This window comes from Saccostrea cucullata, unplaced genomic scaffold (assembly GCF_032062105.1).
Source record: "Saccostrea cucullata isolate Sc308-1 unplaced genomic scaffold, CSIRO_AGI_Scuc_v1 ctg16405, whole genome shotgun sequence".
NCBI lineage: Eukaryota > Metazoa > Mollusca > Bivalvia > Ostreida > Ostreidae > Saccostrea > Saccostrea cuccullata.
Genome location: NW_026941085.1, coordinates 1 through 12,941, shown reverse-complemented (window position 1 = coordinate 12,941; position 12,941 = coordinate 1). Strand labels below are relative to the sequence as shown.

At 33.4% G+C, this 12,941-nt stretch overlaps 1 long non-coding RNA gene across 1 annotated transcript; it reads right to left on the bottom strand.

Moving 5' to 3' along the window:
• Positions 1-1,548: 1,548 nt before the first annotated feature.
• LOC134257071 (uncharacterized) lies at positions 1,549-3,229 on the bottom strand. Its single transcript, XR_009989848.1, has 3 exons — positions 3,216-3,229; positions 2,968-3,019; positions 1,549-1,684 (listed from the first exon to the last, which is right to left on the bottom strand). It is a non-coding gene; the product is annotated as an uncharacterized LOC134257071 (long non-coding RNA).
• Positions 3,230-12,941: the final 9,712 nt, after the last annotated feature.

The window sequence follows — 12,941 nt, the reverse complement described above, 5'->3', positions numbered from 1 at the left end:
TGTTAATCGGATCTACAAGAAAATAAAGTCAACTGTCAAGCTGCCGCTAGTGGTGTGCTGTTACATGTATGAACGGTAACTCATTGTCACTTTTTTACCTGTGGCTTTAATTTTAAACTGATTAAATATTTAAATTCGGTCTTTTTTTCAGGCTTAGTAACACATATAAGATAATCAATTGTTGCATTTAATTTAGAAATATATATATTTATATAAAAGCATAAAAACATATTTATATGGAAGCATAAAAATGCACACACAAAAAATATGACATTACATTTTCTTCTTCATAACAAAGAGAATTAAAAAAATCTTGAGTATATTTTGTCCAATTTACTTGATCCTGATAACAATAACTGTATATTTTCGTATGGAATTTTGTTATAAAAATTTTAAATTAATTAAAAGAATCTTGATATATATATTTACTGGTGCGTATATAAAAAATAATCAGTCAAATCTTTATATTTATATTGGCATTTTTTTTTCTTGCTTCAGTACATTATTTAACAATTCTGCAAATCCGGGGAAGGGAGGGGGTCGACCCCTCAATCTGAAAATTCTCATCTTTTTTCCTTTCAGCAGGGTTCACAAATTCTCTTAATTTGCTTGTTTATATATATCGAGTCTGAAACCTTTTAAATAATTTGTAACTGCATGGACTGTATCATTATCATTCAAATTTATATACCCAAGTTAAATGCTTATTTGTTGACACCATACAGCTGTTGCTTGTGATTATCTCTTCTTTTTATATACAAAACAAAAAACAAACAACCAAACAAAACTTTATTCTAGTCTTCGTTTGAAACAATATGAAGTCTAATGGCAATCTTAAAAGCATGACTAAATACATCGGACACGTTAACTGCCCAAGACTACCTGGTTATGAAATCCAGAGAAGTACATGTAAATATTATTTGTTTTCTGGTCTATATTACTGGAATTGTTCTTTTGTCTTCTGTAAAAGATGGAGGTTTACCCTTTTTTTGGCAATAATTATTAGAGATGATTGTGAGTTTTTATAGAATTTTAACAAATTCAAATTTTATCAACATTTCTCAGGTAGTTTTCATATCTTTATACTCAATATTAAAAGAATTCGCACTTTAAAGATAATAGAAATGAAGTATAGCTTTTTCCTCTTTTTTTAAAATTAGTAGCTATGCGTTTGAGGGCGTACATGGTATATGCTGTAAGGATATTCGTTTTGTGCATTAATGTCAAGGGCCTGAAATGAAAACTGTATGTTATGAAATCTATTTAAATTTAAAAAATAAAGGCCTGTAGTTAAACAAACTAAAAAAGCTACAGGTTTCATATCCTTAGATAGTTTTGAACACACACACGTTTTAGAAGGACAACCACATGAATAGATATGTAAAACAACTTATAATTTTGGCAAGAAAAAAATTTAACAATTGTCCCGAAAAGTAAAGTGTAACCTTACGTTTTAATATAATTTATATGTCATGGATGAAACAATGCAAGATATGTACGTAGGTTTCATTTCAACATATAGAAGAACTGTTTTTTTTTTATTTCATGATGATAATTACATGCACTGTTTTATAAAATACCGAAGCGTTACACATACATGAAGATAAAAATAACACAAAGTCTTAGACAGGCTGTAGTCGAATCTGCCCCGTTTACCAAGTCATTGAAACTTAGTGTTTCGTATCTGCATATATATAAAAAGAATCAAATTAGAAGTATAAATAAAATCATGTTATGATTCAGGGACAAACAATGAAGATACGCAGGGGGAATAAGGAAGCATACAAATTATTCTATACCTTGACTAAATCAGTGCTACATTATGGCGTCATAGTAGACGAGAAAATTCTAGAACACAAGCTTTCATAATATTGGTATTTAGAGATGTAATTTAACTCCAGAAAATGAATAGAAACGTGTAAAAATAAACAAAAATGAAATGTTCTTATTTTGTTATGCGGTATTCTGTCAAATTGATTAAATCTACCACCGATGACGTCATATGTGTACATCAAGTAACATTGGGATTGATCATGTCGTGTCACGAGAATTTGGCTAAGACGGCATGTACACAGATATGTAAAAGGGGGTTTAAAAGCAAATATCGTGAATATTTTGTGAAATTCATATGTAATTCAGCTAATTAAACAGGTATTCTAATTTATTTTCATCGATTATATTCTCTTTCGTAGACAGTCAACTACATACGTATCCCGGTCGGCCTTTCCTCTGTCATTTGTGACAAAAAATAATGCAACAGAACAACAATAAGCTGTATATTTCAAAATATAAGATTTGTACAGATGGAAAGTTTGCCTCCTAAAATACTTTGAAAGTGCTGCTAGAATCCCGAGTTGAGCATGGTTTTACGAAAATCTCGGTTTATATGTAAAAAATTCAAAACATCGGGTAAGGTTTTGTGCGAATGTGAGGAATAATTATTTTAATGAAGAGACGGTGGGATTCTAGCAGCATTTTTTAAGGCAAAATAGGTGTTTTTCAACCATATTATATACTCAAAGAAATTAATAAACTTGCGATACTGTTGTTCTATTACCTCTTTTATCAAGGAAAATTTCTCTTTTTATAGAAGTCACGTGATGCCGTGGTGGCGGAGCACGTCGTTGTGTTAGACACTCTTTTATCTTAATAAATAATCAACAATAGTTTACGTTTATCAGCGATTTCGATAAATTATCAAACTTAATTTTCTTTAAAAAGTCTAAATTTCCCGAAAAATGACATATATGCTTCCTTAACGTATACCCGAATATGTGTTTTATTGCAGGTTGGTTGATAATGTATAAATATATTTAAAGTTTGAGTTTTAGAAAGTTTTAGATAAGTAAATTATTTATTAAATTTGAAATGATAATACAATTGAAATCATTTTCAGATGTTAAAAAAGGTGACTTTTTGTTGTTAAAGGCAATTAAAACACACAAATGAAACCATGATAACATTTACCTGCTAACATTCTTGGTACGACGACGGTATACAGCTTCATAACATTCAGTATCTAAAATACACAAGTTCATGTATATTACAAAAACAAGATCTATAACTGGTTTTAAAAGAACTACACATTAAAGATTACAGTGTTCGTGTTCTTAATTCGACGATATGTGTGTATCATTTCATTTATCCATATCGAGTTAATAGAAAAGGGCAATAGATTTAAATTAATACTAGGATACACTCTTAATATACATTACATTTATATGCATCGGTTGACCATAGTTGTTTTTACAAGCAGAACACTTGTTTGGGTATGAATCCTGTATCCTTCCTCCTACTGCATTATACTCAGCGCATACTCCTTCAAAACATTAAAGACAATCATCGGCGTCTTTTCTTTTTTTTGATAATAATACACAATGCGTTTTCAGGAATTAATAATGCAAAGCCAGAGAGGAAAAAATAATAGAACATGTACATACCAAAGCCTATCCTTGTACGCGGTGCACAAACTTTAATGGTTTTGTTTTGCCAAGGATTTATTAGACAGTGGTAGAAAAGTGCACTGGAACATTTATGTGAAAAGGATGAACAGTTTTTCTTCACTGCTTCTGTATCCCACATCGATTTGCTATAAGGGCATGTCTGCACTTCTTCCATTGTAGCGCGTGATTCACTGCAAAACTCCTCATCGTAACAAGAACAAAAAATCTAAAACAATATAAAGGGTTAGACATAGATTTCTCTCAAACTATTCGAAAGAAGAAATGATATTTGTAAACTATCTCTTTAACATTTAATTCTTTTAGTGCTTGTCAAACATATAATTATGCAGAGTTTCACCGAAAAACTTGCATTAGAAAGAAAAATAAAAACAATGCTCTCCCAAATTATAGAATATTTCTTTTTTTAATTCCTACCATCAAAGAAAACGCCAGGAATACTGTTATGAAGCACTTGGAAGTTCTCAGGCTTGGTGAAGATTGATTTGGTTTCCTACAGGCCATTTTACGTCAATACCTTAAATATGAAAAAATATCTTCAATTATTCTTGATAAAGATTACATGTACGAGGGCTGCCCGTAAAGTTCGTGGACAAGCTCAAATTTAAAGAAAGATGGTGTCATTGATATTTATTATTAACATACGAGGGTTGTCCGTAAAGTTCGTGGACAAGCTAAAAATTAAATAAAAGTTGTGTCATTGATACTAATTATTAATATTTTATTCATCCTTTACTTAATGTGAATTGAAAAATGAAAAATTTTATTCAAATTCAAATGTTTAATTACAATTGTGGCTTCTTAATTAGACTAAGAATGGAGACCTAGAGCACCGCAAAATTTTAATTAAAAATTACTTATTATTTTTATAGATTACATTTAATTTAGTATCTTATAAAATTCTGCGGAAATCTTCCTGACTTTAACATTATGAGGTTGACAGAAGTTAGCACATCAAACTTGCAAAATCTGAACTTTCAAAGTTTCAAAATGGCCGAGCAATCAAAGTTAGAACATTAAGACAGGATTGGAATTCGTCAAAAAGGGACGTTTTCGGCATAGGTGGAGCAGTGGGCAGTGAAAAAATTATGAGTATACATCAGAAAAAAAAACACCTACAGAGACCAATACATTCTGTAAACATTCGGGAAAACACAGTTAAAGAAGCTGTTCATTAGTATTTAAGAGCTATATAATATTTTCGGACAGAAGGAACAGTTTACAGGATGACATTCGTGGAGGAAAACCATCATTCCTAGATTGCAGTGCTGTACACAATGAATTTCTTAAAGTTACGTGCCGTATTTCCTAAAATAAAATCGTTTTTACGCGAACAGAGGTTCGATGATTGCAGGATATGAGTCAGATTAAATATGTTTTCACGTATGAAAACTGAACATTTTGTGCACATTTTTATGACTGGTTAAAAGGGCATGAGAAATATACTGAGTTAATTAAACGGTGACTTTGTTGAGAAAAAGTACTTGTTTTAAGTTTTTAACGTCGGATAAGGTCAAGAATTTTCCTTTTGGTGCACCGGGTATGTAGATCCCTGTTTCATGACAATGATCAATCGGTTGGCAATCATGATAATTTTATTCATCGTTTATGCAAATAATCAATCAAGCTACTCGATTGATCACATGAAACCAAAATACTAGACAGAGCCTTATTCTTTAAGTACGTAGTGTAATGCTTTAGCCAGAATTATTATATAGATTACAACACATGATCGATCGAAGAGGAAAACATCGCAGGAAAAACAGCTTTTACATGCAAAAAGAACTACAAAAAAGATATGATCATGTATAAGATGGATTCTTCTCCGTTTTCCCCATTATGACAAGGAGCATCGGGCAAGTCCGACCGGTTGGCAATAGATGGTACTTGATCCCATATCGGATGCTTTGGAGGTTTACTCTAATCCAATTTTGTTTGTATTGTTTAAGCTAAATGGACTTTTGAGTGTGAATACCATTCGTTTTTTCGTTACATCTACTAATCACGAATACTTCTAAGTGGACAATTATTCTCAGTAGTTATTTTGTACTTTTGTACATGGAAAAATGGTTTATATTCTCTTCCTTTTTTACACATGGGGAATATACCACTAATAACATAATTACGAAGCTTTAATGAACATATTTTTCAAATTGAGGGACTTAATTTAGGTAGCATGATATCTATTTAAAAAAAGGATATGGAGATAACGGACAGTATTAAATATCAGAGTCCATAAAACAATACAAAAATAGGAGCAGAGCAAACACGAACCTCTAAAACATCGAACAAATACTTGTAGTTTAACATTAAACAAATACATGTAGTTTAAATAACTATCGCCTATTCTTATTTTCCACTGAAGATTATTCCATTAATCTAAAATTTGGGTTTTGTATGTAAGTTATTAATATGAGACATTGATCAACCGAAAAAAATTTGCTCTAACTTATATGTCTGTTTTACATCAATATTTATTTTGTTAATACGAGGGGTGATCAAAAAGTTCGCGAACTAATTGAATAACTCTCACAAATATATTGATATAGGGTTTCAGTGTGAAAATGTTTCAACGTAGTCCTCTCCAATTTTAATGCACATCTGCAACCATTCTGCCCATGTGCGGATCACATGATATTTGCGGTCATGTGACAAGCTTCTGTCACAAAAGACTAATTTTTTTCAGACTTTCATATCTCTTACCATGCAATCGGCAATCCTCGGCTGACTCCGCTACGCTCCATTCAAACCTCGGATGTGATAGGTGGAGGAATACGCATCAGATCGCTACATTTCTCCGCCGGAAACTGCCTTGTCACTCATTTCATATTTCGCTCTGCCTAAAGTTCTTAGAAAAGGTTTCTTGATTTGTGTAATTCCTCGTGCTAATTACAACCAAATGTAAGTATTCTTTGAAAGCAAGAACACAGTCTTGGGCGTGCATCAAAGTAACTCGGATTTCTAAAGTATAATATTTGAATGAAGTTCAAATAAGATCACATGACTGAATCAGCAAGATGGAAGATCACCGTTGACGTCCGAGGTTATGTGCGAGGCATGAGTCATCCGAGGAACTCCGATTGCTCACCATGCAGGTTATTTTTTGAAACAAAAACAGTCCATTTGTCAGCAATTGTCTTAATCTCAACGAACGTATGGGTGAATAATGATATCTTTTTGCAGAATGGACATGGTAACCATCAAAACCCAAGTCTTCTGTCTTTTGAGCGTCGTTTATTTCATGTGGATAAAGTATAGGTGCCTTCACTTATATCATATCTGATATGTTTAAAGTCTAAAGTAAACGATATTTTAGGGATTTGATAATTATATTATTGTTCAGATATTCATCTATTCTTTTTATTGTAAGTTGGCTATCTTTTTTTATCAAATCGCTTAAAGAAAGACACGTCTCTCTCCCAGTTTGCATTTACTGGGCAACAGAACAAACATCATATTTAAACATCTCCCTTCCTTTATTTAAGCAATCAATCCAATCAATGACAATACTTTTGGAAAGTAGTTTTTCTTCATAAACCGTATACAAATTATTATAAGCTTCTACAAAGGAATTTCCAAAATATACGTTTAACTTTACAGCCGTTCGCTTCTCGAGTACGACTGAGTCAACCATTTTTAGTCACAAGTGATCTACCTTATGATGTCATTTTCACATTGTGACGTCACAAAGACGGGAAAAAATATTCCATTACATATGCTATTTATAGAACATGTGTATGACTTCATGTGTGCCAAATTTCATTCTGATCTGAATTATGGTTCTGTAAATATAAAAGTTCTGCCTGTGATTATGAAACACTAGATTATATTAAACGTTGTGGATTCTCGCAAACAAATACATGCTATTTTGAGTGCACAGGATATATTTTAATATATTTTTATCTTTGTTAAAATTTAGAAGTGTTTCCGTTTTCAGCTCAGTGATATCATTTGGTACTCATAATTGCCTTGCACTAAATAGTGTGTGTAAAAAAACAACACTTTTAAAGAAGAATCGAATTCGAAATTTAAGTATTCTTCTCTGGTGTTTGTAACAACCGCTGAAGAAATATTAGACAATGAGCACCCGTTTATGATCAGTAAGAAGCTTGCTGAAATATACGAATTTTGTTAAAATTTTTATTTTCATTAAGCTGTTTTCTTTTCATTAACATTGTTTTGTGCATGATGACTTTAGAACAGAGTATTCCTGTCACAACTAGCGTCGGCACGATAAAGATCCACCCCTGCTCAATGATGAGTTTGTCGGGTCAAGTTCTAATAGTACTAAACAGACCGTTCATGGACAGGAAGTTATATCACAGATGGAAATTACATGTCGTAATAAAATCTAGCAAGTGGCATTAAACTACAAGTGAGAGATGACAATAACATTAATAACATTAAGTGAATCATCAATCGATAAGTTACATTTTTATAACTAAATAAGAAATAATATTTATAGATTCAAACCTTTGGTTATGAATTGTACGAAATGGTTTACCATAAAACTAAATACAAGCTGGTTGCTTCTTGGTTTATTTAAACAGATTTTCTCTTAATTAAATTGTTAACAAAAACCCATACCTGTTTTAAATGTTCAGTTGTGTTTAAATGCAGAATAATGGCAGCAGTATATTGTTGAAAACGAAAGTGCTTTTCTGAAACATTGATTTTGCTAAACAATTTATTCATTGTTTCTACGGGTCAATGCCGTAGTAAAATCAATGGGTAACGTTTTAAAAACAAAGGCCTGATCACCAGAGCGAGCGCTAGCGAATATTTTTGTTGAAAGTATAAGGAATTTTGGCGAGCGTTCGTGAAAGTTCACTTAGATGAACAGGCCTCAGATCTTGTACAACGTATACATGAAATGCTAAACGGTTTTGAAATTAAAAAAAAATTGTTTCCACCACACTCAGAGCATTTCAAATAAAAGCTTTAATATTTACAATTTATAAACCGTTATTGAATAGAAAATGTACTTGGATTTCACACATGTACTTCAAGTTAATAATTAAAAAAAAACGAGCTATTGGTGAAAAAAAAGATTTAATTAATTTTCACTGAGCCTTCATAACAGGAAACAGGAATTTGCCCCAAAATATAATTTTATGCTCACAAATACAAGCTTATACAGTGAAAATCAATCATGTACATGTATGTTTTGGAATATTATTTTCTTTATGTCTGCCTTGTACACTGGAGGAAAGAGGGAGATGTAGTGGGTATGTTCAAATTAGTTATAATATATTTTAGTATAAAAGAATTTGTTCATAGGGAAATGAAAATAAAATCTTAATCGACCTCTTTATGAAATACAGGCTTTTCAAGATGATCAGAATAATTTATATTTTATGAAAACTATATCTGCTCCTTTTGGTATCATATGCCGACAAATGTAAAGAAATATATCGATTAAAATATAAACACATTTTCTCGGAACCTGATCCATAGCAGTATGTTCGATACCTAGCCGGTTTCAATTCATTGAGGAGATATGTGTATATTATATTTTTAAAAGTGGTTGACTACACAGGATTATAACATAGACGTAAACCATTCAACGATCGATAAACTAGCACAAGTCGAGTAAAATGCTTCAAAAAAATTTCAAGGTATTTCTTTTTAGCTCACCTGAGCCGAAGGCTCAAGTGAGCTTTTCTGATCAAAATTTTTCCGTTGTCTGTCGTCGTAAACTTTTCACATTTTCATCTTCTTCTCAAGAACCACTGGGCCAATTTTAACCAAACTTGGCACAAAGTATCCTTGGGTGAAGGGGATTCAAAGTTTGTGCAAATGAAGGGCCACGCCCTTTTACAAGGGGAGATAATCATGAATTTGTTAAAAATTAATGGCATTTTTAAAAAATCTTCTCCAGAACCGCTGGGCCAGGAAAGATGAAACTCATGTGGAAGCATCCTCGGGTAGTGTACATTCAAGTTTGTTCAAGTCATGACCCCCGGGGCAAGGGTGGGGCCAAAATGGCCGACCCAAGTTTTACATAGGAATACATAGGAAAATCTTTAAACATCTTCTTCTCCAGAACCGCTGGGCCAGGAAAGATGAATCTCATGTGGAAGCATCCTCGGGTAGTGTACATTCAAGTTTGCTCAAATCATGACCCCCGGGGCTAGAGTGGGGCCAAAATGGCCGACCCAAGTTTTACAAAGGAATATTGGAAAAATCTTTAAACATCTTCTTCTCCAGAACCACTGGGCCAGGAAAGATGAAACTCATGTGGAATCATCCTCAGGTAGAGCAGATTTAAGTTTGTTCAAATCATGACCCCCGGGGCAAAGGTGGGGCCAAAATGGCCGACCCAAGTTTTACATACGAATATTTAGGAAAAATCTTTAAAAATCTTCTTCTCAAGAACCACTGGGCCAGGAAAGATGAAACTCATGTGGAATCATCCTCAGGTAGTGTAGATTCATGTTTGTTCAAATCATAACCCCCGGGACTAGGGTGGGGCCAAAATGACCGATCCAAGTTTTACATAGGGATATATAGGGAAACCTTTTAAAATCTTCTTTCAAGTACTTCAAAGATATAATTAGTGATATTCATATGGAATCATCCTCAGGTAGTGTAGATTCTAGTTTGTTCAAATGATGAACGCCTGGAGGGGGTGGGGGGGGGTAGAGTAAATTCAAGCCTGATGTGCTCAGGTGAGCGCTGTGGCCCCTGGGCCTCTTGTTAAATTTGATACACAATTACTACTAAAACAACATCGTCGGAAACCCACGGGTGATCTCGTCTTTACTTATTCGTCGGAAACCCACGGGTGATCTCGTCTTTACTTATCACCCGTGGGCAAACTGGCCGAAAAATCGTCGTATGTAATTAAATATGCATGGATCATTTGATTGGCCGCATTACAGAATCGCGATGCGTAACAACGAATCACAGTTCACGTTACATATGCAAGTTCGGCATTGCCAAAAACACGAAAAACTCATTCCGTAGTTAACACAGCTAATAAATCCACTCACCGGTGCATTTTGCAGTTAGAAAGAGGTTCTCCTTTATAATATCTGACGGATATTAATGTCAGTGACCTGTATGAATTGATTTTCATTGTTTTAAATCAAACTTCGCACGTTTTAACGAGCGTTTAGATATTTACCATAAATTGCAAAGTAATAAACGTATTTTTCAAAATTGAAGAGTTCCAACTTTCTGATTGGTTGACTTAAAACAACAAATTAGCATATTTTACGGCGATATTTCGGCGAGTTTGCCCACGGGTAATAAGTAAAGACGAGATGACCCGTGGGTTTCCGACGATGCTAAAACAAGTGTATGATGTGAAAGTATTGTATAACTTATGGTAATAGTAATACCCTTAAATGTAAATGTAACCAAACCATAAAATCAAAATAGCATTCATTGGTGAATGAACAATCCGTTGTCTATGACAAATGAAAAAAAAATTAACGAAGTTCAATATGTCAAGCAATATAAAATGAAATGTCGGGTATAATTATCCTGTTCTCTTATGTGTTTCAACAGCCCAGCGCATTTGTGCTGCAGCATTCAATGCAGCAAATTTGGATTATGAATTCGAAAGGTCAAAGTGGGCATTCCACTTTGTAGATCCATAGCATTGTGTGCGATCAATGTAACCACACCTCCCAGCGTAGCAACATTCAACGCTGCTTGCAATTGTCGACGGGTGATAAGACCGCGGAACATTAACTGGCAAAATTTGAAATATACAGCTTACGTCATTTCTATCTGTTACAATCATAACATTCAGTGATAGACAAGGAAATGGGCGGGTACAATTCGACGCAGACGTGGAAAACATCGGATTGAAATTGCAGATCGAAATTCATTTTCAATCCACCTGAGCTTTTTTCAAAGCAAAGAGTGAATGTGTGATCCAAAAATCAACTAATTTCAACTTCCAAATACATGTTGCTTGAAGTTCACATTAATCATGTTTATATGAGTTTTAGCTTATAATTTTAAGAACGCGAAAGATCAAAGAAGACAAAGATTATTTTTTAGGAGATATTTGATTTAAGAAGGGGGGGGGGGAATTGTCGAGTCAGGTCATGGCTTAACATCATGACAATATATTTTATTTCTAGGATTATAAGAGTGCATGAGTTTTTTATTTATTCTCACTGAAAGCTGTTGGACAATTTAATTTACATTTGTTCCGTAAATATTAATTTATTTAAAACACTGGAAAAGAAAAAATTCAAACTGTACCAAACTTGAAATTATTTGTCTTCTGGGTCAATCAGTAATAATGTACCTTCTAGCGTAGCTGAGGTGGATTGAAATTGAATTTCGATCTGCATGCAATTTCAATCCGGTGTTTTCCCCACGTCCGCGTCGAATTGTACACGCCCATTTCATTGTCTATCACTGAATGTTTTGATTGTAACAGATAGAAATGACGTAAGCTGTATATTTCCAATTTTGCCGGTTAATGTTCCGCGGTCTTATATCCAAAAATGGTCTGCATAGAATTAATGCGCATACTGTTTTGTGAAATATTTACGTGCATAAAACATTCAGTATAAATTAATTAAACAATATTATCACAGATAATTCAATTTATGCCGCTATGAGAAATATATTATATTTTACATTTTAGGATAATTCCGCATATTCCTGCGCAGGCTGCAGTATATGCGCCTTTATCGCAGCGCAATTATCATATAACCTTTCATTGCGAAATCGCAAGCTTTGCTTTTCTTGACAGAGTAACCTAATCAAAATCCTTGATTTTGTTGCGCCATTTTTGTTAGCCTGGTAGTGCCTTGAAAAAAAAACATTGAAAATGTTCAGTCCTCGAAAACCATTGTCAATTGAAATTGAATTTTTTATTAGCGTATCCTGGGTACCTGTAGTGTGCAAAACGAAATAGAAACGAAACGAAACAAACGAAACAAAATCTGCCGAAACGAAATGAAATCTAACGAAGCGAAACGAAACCTACCGAAACAAAACGAAACTGAGACGAAACGAACCGAAATCAAAACGAAACCTGCCGAAACGAAACGAAGCAAAACTTCAAATTGTTTTGGTTTGTAACTGCATGTGGAACTTTTTTTTTACTTCAAATAAAATTTATATAGTTAAAGCACTTGCTAATACTAAGTATCAAATTTAATTACCGATAAATTATGCTCCCTTCTCAGTCTAATGATGCACATGTATTTACATGTTTGCCAGCTGCAAATATGCACGAGCGTATTAAGCATGTACAATGTATAGCTAGTTTCAATATATGCAGTATTTTCTAATTTTCATATCTTACTCTTATTTCAGTCCTTATTTATCTAGATACAACATATCTATCAAAATTGATGTGTTACATGTTAACATGCATTCTCTGTGAGCACCAAAAAATTTATTATAGGGCTTGGAAACGACATATCTCCGATTTTGATGAAATTTGCACCACAGGTGCAGTTTGGTACAAAACCAGCAAATATGGTGTTAGAAGTTTCCCACGTG